Source organism: Ochotona curzoniae, unplaced genomic scaffold (genome assembly GCF_017591425.1).
Source record: "Ochotona curzoniae isolate NIBS_2020 unplaced genomic scaffold, NIBS_Ocur_1.0 contig_3819, whole genome shotgun sequence".
Classification (NCBI taxonomy): Eukaryota; Metazoa; Chordata; class Mammalia; order Lagomorpha; family Ochotonidae; genus Ochotona; species Ochotona curzoniae.
The window spans coordinates 9,242,662-9,252,607 of NW_024466004.1; the positions used below are offsets into that span (position 1 = coordinate 9,242,662).

Below are 9,946 nucleotides of genomic sequence, written 5' to 3' on the forward strand. Positions count from 1 at the left end.
CATTAGTAGCAAAATGAACAAATTACCTTGCCCTTCGAAAGCTGTACTCTTGCCGTAATTGTTGTACTTAGTGATTTTGTAAGGTGCAGATGGAGCTACCAGGAACAGGTGTAGCTTGAACTCTGTGTCCATAAGCGCTTTGCAGGCCAAGGGAAGATCTGCATCCATTCAAGGGCATTCAGTCCATAGCCACCGGCTGCCATGGTGTACCAGGCACTGTTCTAGACACCTGCTAGTCCGCTTTGCTCTTGGCATTGAAGGTGGCAGCAGTTTGTTGGAGACGAACCATCTGCTCCATCAGTAATTGGGGCATCCATACCATGCGGTGTTTGTGCCTGGGGCTTGGAGAATCCGGGTCTCAGGACAAGATGGACGAAGCTATGGCGGCTGAGATTTCTCTGAGACTCGCAGTGTCCTGGGCTTGGCCCGTTGCCCTGCCTCCCCTTTTGTCTTCCTCTCACCAGCACAGTAAGGGCCACAATGCTAACACTGCCATGGTGGGTCCTGGCTGGCTTCTGCCCTTGCGTGAGGAGAGAAGAGTCTGGGTGGAGTGAAGGCCCAATCAGAACAGCAGGATTTAGGTCAGGGTGTTCACAGAGAAGGCCTGGGCCAGCCACGGTGCTTTGTGGAACTTGTTCTTCAGAGTCTTCGGAAAGCCAGTTTCCGAGTTTCTACGGCTATGGTGAATTCTCGACGTTGTGGTCTGACAGAGGCTGGGCGTTCGTTCGCCTACGCTGTAATCCTTGCCTGTGGAGATGAAAGGTGTCACTTGGGGGAGCGTGCTTGGCTGGATTTGGTTGTTTCCAGCGATTCCGGAATAAGAGGCCAAAGGCAGCCAGGGATTTCTGGGTGTCGGCTGGTCCTGAGACAAGGCTCTGAGGCTTTCCCCAGACTACGATGGGAGTCATTTCGTCAGGTGAGTTCAAGCAGGGCCTTTCCTCAGTGCTCAGGTCACAGTTATTGTTATTATTTTCAGATTTTGCTTACAGTTTTTGACAGTAGGAACTCTGCAGTGTGGACTAGCAGGGATCTGGTGTGAAGCCATGAAAAGCTCCGTGAAGCACTCTCACATCCCGCGTAACTCCCCTGTAAAGTGGACGATGCGGTGGCCTTGGTATATTCTCACAGGTGTGTTCTTCACCACAGGCCTTTTAAAACACTTTTGTTCCTTCTGTCTGTGTTCTGTGGACATGATCCTCTGCATCCCCCCAGCCCTCCCAGTCCTAAGCAACCCCTGATATACCTGTGTTTTTATTATTTTTTAAAGATTTTTTATTTTTAGTTTTTAAAAAAGATCATTATTATTATTTTTTATTGGAAAGGCAGACTTACAGAGAAGATCTTCTATCCACTGGTTCACTCCCCAAGTGACCGCAAGCTGGAACTGAGCTGATTTGAATCCAGGAGCCAGGAGCTTCTTCCTGGTCTCCCATGCAGGTGCAGGGTCCAGACTTTGGGACGTCCTCTACTGCTTTCCCAGGCCACAAGCAGGGAGCTGGAAGGGAAGTGGGGTTGCTGGGATTAGAACCAGTTGCCCATATGAGATCCAGGCATGTTGTAAGGTTAGGACTTTAGCCGCGAGGATACCGTGCTGGGCCCTATTAATCTTCTTTTGAAAGGCATATTTAAAAAGAGAAGGAGAGACAGGGAAAGATCTTCCATCTACTGCTTCACTCCCCAATTGGCTGCAATGCCTGGAGCTAAGCTGATCTGAAGCTAGGAGCCAGGAGTTTCTTTTGGGTTTCCCACATGGGTGCAGGGTCCCATGGTCTTGTCCCATCCTCTACTGTCTTCCCAGGACATAAGCAGGATTAGAAGTGAAGTAGCTGGGACACAAACCAGTGCCCCTTTGGGTGCTGGTGCCCAGTGGGAAGATTAGCCTGTGATCTGCGTATTCTGAACATTGTGGGTCAGGGGCATTGTCGGACAGGTGGCTCTTGGTCACTGGTTTCTTTCTCTTGGTGTAATGCTTTCAAGATACACCCATGTTGTAGTATGGATCATGGAATTTTAAAAAAAATTTAAAGTTGTTTTCTACATGAAGTAGGTGCTACCCACCCCTTGCCTTAAAAAAAAAATCATTTTCTATTCTTCCTGCACGGTGGTGTCTGGTGAGTCACTTCTGGGTGGTGGTTCCCAGCAAAGGAGGACGGTTCTTCTGGGAGTGGGATGTGTCTGCTCTGATTTGTCACCGCTGCTGTCTGATGAGGAAGTGGAACTTCAGGTCTGCAGCTTCCCGAGATGGACAGAGACCGAGGGTACTCACCAGACGGGGAAGTGACCGAGATGAGAACCACACCCGGGATCAGGGACTCACTGCCTCAGCGTTTGTAGAAATTCCACTGGGGGCCTTAAAATATAGCTGTGCGGTGAGAGTGGTGGTGCCGGACACGTGGGTAGCCCGTATGGGAATGCCAGTTGGGGTCCTGGCTACTCCCAGCTCCCGATCTTACTCCTCACTGATACACCCAGGAAGCAGTGGATGAAGGCTCCTGTGCTTGGATCCTGCCACCCATGAGGGAGACCCAGGCGCAATTCCTCCCTCTAGGTGTTGGCCTGACACACCCTGGCTGTTGCCTGCAATTTGGGAAGTACTGCCATGGATGCAAATGCTCTCTCTCTCATCACTCTGCCTGTCAATTAAATAAATATGTCTATGGGAAGGGGTGGAGCCTATTTCCTGTGAGTGGTGGATTGCATTTTGCTGCCCAGGGTCCTCCCTGCTTATCTTGACAGGTCTAAGGTGTCAGGTCGCAGACACGTTTTCCCACCTTGCTTAAAAGCAACAGCGATGACCCTGGGGTGGGAAGTGGTCCTTTCCGATTTCCCTGCTGACTTGCAAGCGGGAACCAAGGTAGCTGATGCATTCTGACCAGGACTGACGGTCAGAGACACGAGGGAATTTTCTCACAGATTTGAACAGTGGGAATTCAGCTGTGGGGACTTCCTCTTATAAGTCATCAAGACAAGTTTTTTAGGTTTTAGGTTGAAAGTTCGACCTACTGGAGGTGTCCATGGTTTGAGGTATTTGTTCATGACCTTGCCTTATCTGGATTGTAAAAGCAATGCAAAATGTGCACGTTAAACACACAGACAGCCAGTAGTAGGTCTGGGATGGGACTGAAGTTCTACGTTTCTAAGTAGGCTCATGGGCGAGGCTGTTGCTGCTGCTAGGGCGCCAAGACTTCTGTCCCAGTCTCCAGAATGGCAGGGTGGAGCTGGGAGCTTGTAGCGTGCATGCGTGCTTACTCCCCTCCTTTCCCCTCCCTCCTTCTCTCTTTTCTGGGGAAGTGAGGATGGCGATTGCGTCACTTGTGTGTTGCTTAGAGACAGAGGGGCAGTTGGTGACTGGTTGAGTGCCGTCTTCACAGGAATTTCGAGAATTAGTACATCTTTGAGTTTTCTCTTTATATGTTATCATTATTATTTTTAAACATGTATTTTCTTATCTTATTGGAAGGTCAGATTTACAGAGAGAAAGAGAAACAAAGATCTCCCATCTGCTGATTCATTCCCCAAGTGACTGCAATGGTGGAGGCTAAGCCAATCTAAAGCCAGGAGCCAATAGTTTCTTCCAAGCCTCCTAGACAGGTGCAGGATCCAAGGCTTTGGGCCATCCTCTAGCTGGAAGGAAAGTGGAGCAGCTGGATACGAACCAGTGCCCATATGGGATCCTGGCACAATGCAAGGCAAGGACTTTAGCTACTAGGCTGCAGTGCCGGGCCCTATATGATATTATTTTTGCAGAGGAGAGAGAGACAGATTTTATATTTGCTGGTTCGTTTTCCCCAAATGCCAACAGCAGCCCGGACTGGGCCAGGCCAAGTCATTACCCTGGAACTCAGTCTGGGTCTACGACTAGAGTGGGTGAAAGGCACCAGATATGGTGTGTGCATTAGTGGAGTCAGAAGCCGAGATGGGAATTGAACCCAGACACTCAGATATGGGATGTGGGCGGCCCATCACTGTCTTACTATTGCTGGTCTCAATGTCTGTCCATTAGAAATATTTAAATAATTACATGAGAAATATTTAAATAATTATTTGAGTATCTACACACTTGCAAGATCCTCTTATGCTATAAAACCAAAAATATTTGCTATCTCACCCTTTTAAAAAAAATTTGCCTCTGAGCCCAGTGCCATGGCCTAGGGCTAAAGTCCTTGCCTCAAACGCGCCAGGATTCCATATGGGCGCCAGTTCTAATCCCAGCAGCTCCACTTCCCATCCAGCTCCCTGCTTGTGGTTGGGAAAGCAGTCGAGCATGGCCCAAAGCCTTGGGACCCTGGACCTGTGCGGGAGACCTGGAGAAAGTTCCTGGCTCCTGGCTTCCGATTGGCACAGCACCAGATGTTGCAGTCACTTGGGGAGTGAATCATTGGATGGAAGATCTTCCTGATTCTCCTCCTCTCTGTGTATCTGACTTTGCAATAAAAAATAAAATAAAGTAAAATAAATCTTTTTAAAAAAAGTTTGCTTCGGGCCCGGCGTGGTGGCGCAAGTGGTTAAAGGTCCTCGCCTTGCACGCCCGGGATCCCATATGGGCGCCGGTTCTAATCCCGGCAGCCCCGCTTCCCTTCCAGCTCCCTGCCTGTGGCCTGGGAAAGCAGTCGAGGACGGCCCAAAGCTTTGGGAACCTGCACCCGCATGGGAGACCTGGAAGAGGCTCCTGGCTTCGGATCGGCATAGCATCGGCCGTTGTGCTCACTTGGGGGAGTGAATCATCGGACGGAAGATCTTCCTCTCTGTCTCTCCTCTCTGTATATCCGCCTTTCCAATAAAAAAAAATAAAAATAAATCTTTTTTTAAAAAAAAGTTTGCTTCTATGCAATGAAAGTTTATTTTTTTAAAAAAAAACCTCTCTAAAAATTACATAATAAAGGGCCCAGCACAATGACTCAGTGGCTAAATCTTGATCGTGCACATGCTGGGATCCCATATGGGCACTAGTTCACGTACCAGCTGCTCCACTTCCCATACAGCTCCCTGCTTGTGGCCTGGGAATGTGGTGGAGGATGACCCCAAAGCCTTGGGATCCTGCATCCGGATGGGGGACCTGGAAGCTCCTGGCTTCAGATAAGCTCAGTTGCAGCCATTGTGGCCACTTAGTGAGTTAAGCAGTGTATGGAAGATCTTTTCTCTCTCTCTTTCCAATAAAAATAAATAAATTTTTAAACATTACATAATAAAATGCAGATGTAGGGGACCAACACTATGGCATAGTAGGCTGAGTTTCTGTCTGCAGCACTGACAGCCCATGTGAGCACTGGTTCCAGTCCTAGCTACTCCACTTCCCACCCAACTCCTTGCTAATGCGCTGGGAAGGCAGCAGAAGATGGCTCAAAATCTTGGGTCCCTGAACTCCCTGAAGAAGCTCCTGGCTTTGGACTGGCTTGCCTCCAGCTGTTGCTGTCATTTGGGGAGTAAACTAGTAGATGAAAGATCTCTCCCTATAGATATACCTTTCTAATAAACTTAAGTCTTTAAAAGAAATGAAGTTGGTGCTTGAGGGCTGTACTGCTGGCTTCCAACTAGCACACTTTGCCTTGCTGCTTATCTCCACTTGTTTTGCAGAGTGAGGGAACTTGACCAGGTATAATCTAATCTCAGTCCCTGTGGGCCTCAGTGCCCTCTGGGATAAAGCAGAAGAGGACTATATTGTCAACCATCTTGTGACAGCCGTGGCACCTGACACCAGCAACCTGCAGCTCCTCTGTCACTCCTCCGTAAGCATCCGCATCTGCCCAACAGAACAGTAGTCCCTGAGACCCAGAAGTTGGCTTCGCTCTCATCTGTGGATGCATTCGACCTTCTCCTTTACCCCCCGCAAACCTTGTTCTCATTGTTTTCTTTAGTGCTGGGCACAGGGATGGAATTTTTGATTGCAGTAGTAATTCCTGCTTTGTATTTCTTGGTAGCACTACAATCCAGATGGACATCCTTAGAAGTCATAGTTATGCTGACTTTTCTTAAACAGTCTTGCTAGCATGTTTCAGTCTTTCCATTTATGTATTCCTCCTCATCCCCTTGCTTACATGGTGTCTATTGCTAGAGCTTGGGAGGTTTGACCTGGAGAGCTTCCCAGTCTAGTCTTTTGGGCTAACTGCATATTCAACATTCCACATGCAACTCACATCCAACGTGTTCCTCTGTCCTCGCCATCTCATGCAAATTGGCACCTGGGGGTGCACACTTGATGAGACACAGGCTTGGTTCCCTTTGGCAAGGACACAGATGCTTATTAACCAGAGGGCGTGTTAATGCCTGGGTGGCTGTCTTTCTGTGGTCCTGGCAGCTGGTGACAACATGATTGCCTACATATGTTAGTTCACCAGATTGCAGCAGGCTGATATTCTAATCCTATCTTGATCATGTGCTAGTTGGACTCATTCACAAAGAGATGCTTCCCCTAATGTATGGTCTGTTAACCAGCGATTCAATTAGTGAAGAACAGGCTCACGGCTCGCCCCTCCCCCTGCCCCCAGCATCATCAGTGTGCAAGATAATAGATTTGTTTTCCATCATCCTGACAAGGTGAGTTATCATTGCATTTTCAGTATCATTATAAGCTTATGGATTTACAGAATGCTGGGTGATTCCCATCTATTGCAATCACCTAACTTCTGTTAAAGCCCAAATTGTCCTGTCTTTGAGCAGTGGGAAGTTCTTTTTTTTTGTTTTGATTTGTTTTTTAAAGATTTATTTATTTTGATTGGAAAGGCGGATATACAGAGAGGAGGAGAGACCGAGAGGAAGATCTTCCGTCCAGTGATTCATTTCCCAAGTGACCGCAACGGCCAGAGCTGAGCCCATCCAAACCTAGGAGCCAGGAACTTTCTCTTCTGGGTCTCCCACACGGGTGCAGGGTCCCAAGGAGTTAGGCCATCCTCAACTGCTGTCTCAGGCCACAAGCAGGGAGCTGGATGGGAAGCAGGGCTGCCGGGATTAAAACCGCAGCCATATGGGATCCCGGCACATTCAAGGTGATGACTTTAACCACTATGCTATTGTACCGGGCCCGGGAAATTCTTTTATCTGGTTTCTGTGTTCTTTTGACATTCTAGTGGTCTTTCTACTTGTTTTCTTGCTTCCCTTTCTGACAACATATTTTTGTTTTAGTTTGTACTTTTGTTGCCCCAAGTCTGGAATTGTCTATTTCTAGATTTAGTTTCTTGTAGTGGGAAGTAGTGTTCAGGACTGTGGTCTAGGAGCTGGCGCTATGGCGTATCAGGTTACACCCCCATCTGTGTTTGTACCCCATGTGGGTGCTGATTCAAGTCCTGACTGCTTCACTTCCCGTCCAGCTCTTTTTTTTACCTTGATTTATTTTTATTGGAAAGACAGATGTACAGAGAGAAGGAGAGACAGAGAGAAAGATCTTCCGTCACCAGTTCATGTCCTAGCTGCTCCACTTCTGATCTAGCTTCCTGCTTGTGATCTGGGAAAGCAGCAGAGGATGGCCCAAAGCCTTGGGGCCCTGCACCTGCATGGGAGACCCAGAAGAGGCTCCTGGTTCCTGGCTTCAGATTGGCTCAGCTCTGGCTGTTGTAGCCATTTGAACTAGCAGATGGAGATGTTTCTCTCTGTCTCTCCTTCTATTAATCTTCTTTCCAATAAAAATAAATGTTAAAAAGAAACACACACACACACACACAAGAACGCTTGCTGTTCTTGAGCCGGTCATTGTTTCTAGATTTTTATAGAGAACAGAGGCAGGAGGAATGGACAGAGTCACCCCCCTTTAGCTACACTTTTGCTTTCTGTAGATTCAGTTTCCAACAGTCAGCTGTAGTCCAAAAATATTAAATGAAAATATTCCAGAAATAAAACACACATTTTCAACTTTTCGACTACATGCTGTTCTGCATAGCATGAAAGAGTCTTGTGTCATCCTGTGGGCGCGGGAAGCATCTCTCTGTGAGATGTATCCATACGGTATCCATGCCTGCTGTTAGTCCCTTAGTAGCCATTGCCAGTCATGAAACCAGCTGTAGTACCACTAGTCACAGTGCTTGCATATTATTAATTCCAACTTTAGTTAGCATGGCCCCATAGCTGGATCAGAAGTGGAACAGCCAGGACACGACCCAGTAGTCATATGGGATGCTGGTGCTACAGGCAGAGAATAAGACTGATATGCCACCATGTCAGCCCAGTAAAACGAATCGTTTTAAAAAATGACCAGTTCTGGGTCCAGCACAATAGCCTAGTGGCTAAAGTCCTTGTCCTGAAAGTGTCAGGATCCGATATGGGTACTGGTTCTAATCCCAGAGGCCCCGTTTCCCATCCAGCTTGTGGCCTGGGAAAGCAGTTGAGGACTGCCCAAAGCTTTCGGACTGCACCTGCCTGGGAGAACCAGAGTAGGCCCTGGGCTCCTAGCTTTGGATCAGCACAGCTCCAACCATTGCCGCTGTTTGGGGAATGAATCATTGGATGGAAGATCTTTATCTGTCTCTCCTCCTCTCTGCAAATCTGACTTTCTATTAAAAACAAACAAAAAAAAAACTTTTAAAAAAATGACCATTGTTAAGAAAAGAGGTTGCTTGGACCTACAACATTTCAAATTAGACTACATAGAAAAGTATCTACATAGAAAGTATAGACAACTCCTGAGGGATTTTGCACGAGGAGAAAAATAGTCTGGAATGGAATCTGAACTCCAAGAGTATTTATTTATTTTGTTTGAAAGACAAACAGTGGGTGTGAGCCAGCAAGTAAACAAGAGAGAGATCCTCCTTCCCCTGGTTTATTCTCCTACAGCAGTGAGGCTGAGCCAGGCTGAAGATGGGAGCCAGGAACACAAGGCTGGCCTCCCACGTGGGGGGCAGGGACCCAACTACCTGAGCCATCACCTGCTGCCTCCCAAGACGTGCATTTGCAGGAAGATGGAGTAGGAAGTAGAACTGGGACTTGAGACTGGTTACTCCAACATGGGTTGTAGGTATCTCCAGCAGTATCTTCATGATTGGACCCAAAGCTGTACATTTTAATTCATTTTATTATTATTATTTTCTGCAGGGGAGAGCGCGAATGCAGTCCTTCACTACCACAAATAATGCACATTCCCCACATTTGGGGAAATCACAGGGGTCAGCACATCCGGAGTGCAATGGATAAGCCTCGCCCTGGGAAAACCACCCTTGTGATCATGGTACTCCCCCTGCCAGGTAAGTATGTGCATATTTATTTTTTAGAACAGTCACATAAAGCCTTGCTTAATTTGTGTGCAGCTGGGAGTGATCCGATAGAGTGAAGACAATGCGAACACAGAAGAATGAGATTATTGCCTCAGGGCAGAGTTTGAAGGACTGAAGTTAGGAATTCAGTACAAAGCCGAGGGATAGCCACAGCTGTGTCAGGACTTTGAGCCGTGTCAGGACTTTGCAACCATTTAGAGGAGATTGTGGGAACAAGCACTGGCTCTCGGGCTGGAAAAGCGAGAAGACCTCTTTCCATCTCTGTCTGTTTCTGTCTGGGATACACAGTAAGGGGAAGGGATGCAAATGTATTTGTGGAAGAGGGCTGGGGGCGGGGCGGGGGGATTTACCAAGGAAGTGTAGCAGGGCTGGCTGATGGTGTTGGCTGCAAGGGCATCGACTTAACTGAGCTGGGTTAACACTGTGGGATTTCTTCCAGCTGGGCTCAGCAGGCCCAGAACAGATGGAGAATTGGGTCTTACCAGGCCTGGGGATCTGCCATCTGGGTATGAATGGGGTTGCGGGGCAAGTTGCAACATTTGCAAGAAATGGTTAAAATTCTGCATCTTGTTTTTATTTGAGTTCTAAATGTTACCAGGAAGGGCAGGGGAAGGTGCCTCCTCTCATCAAACAGGCTTAGAATTTTGTCTCACACCTTAAAATGTAAATCTCATATACCCTTTCTCACCTATGGAAGATTTTTGTTTTGTTTTGTTTTTTATTTATTTTCACTGGAAAGGTAGATTTAC

At 47.5% G+C, this 9,946-nt stretch overlaps 1 non-coding gene across 1 annotated transcript; it reads right to left on the reverse strand.

Moving 5' to 3' along the window:
* Positions 1-9,015: 9,015 nt before the first annotated feature.
* Positions 9,016-9,175, reverse strand: LOC121158862. The gene has a single exon (XR_005884247.1). It is a non-coding gene; the product is annotated as a U1 spliceosomal RNA (small nuclear RNA).
* Between the last annotated feature and the right edge of the window lie 771 nt (positions 9,176-9,946).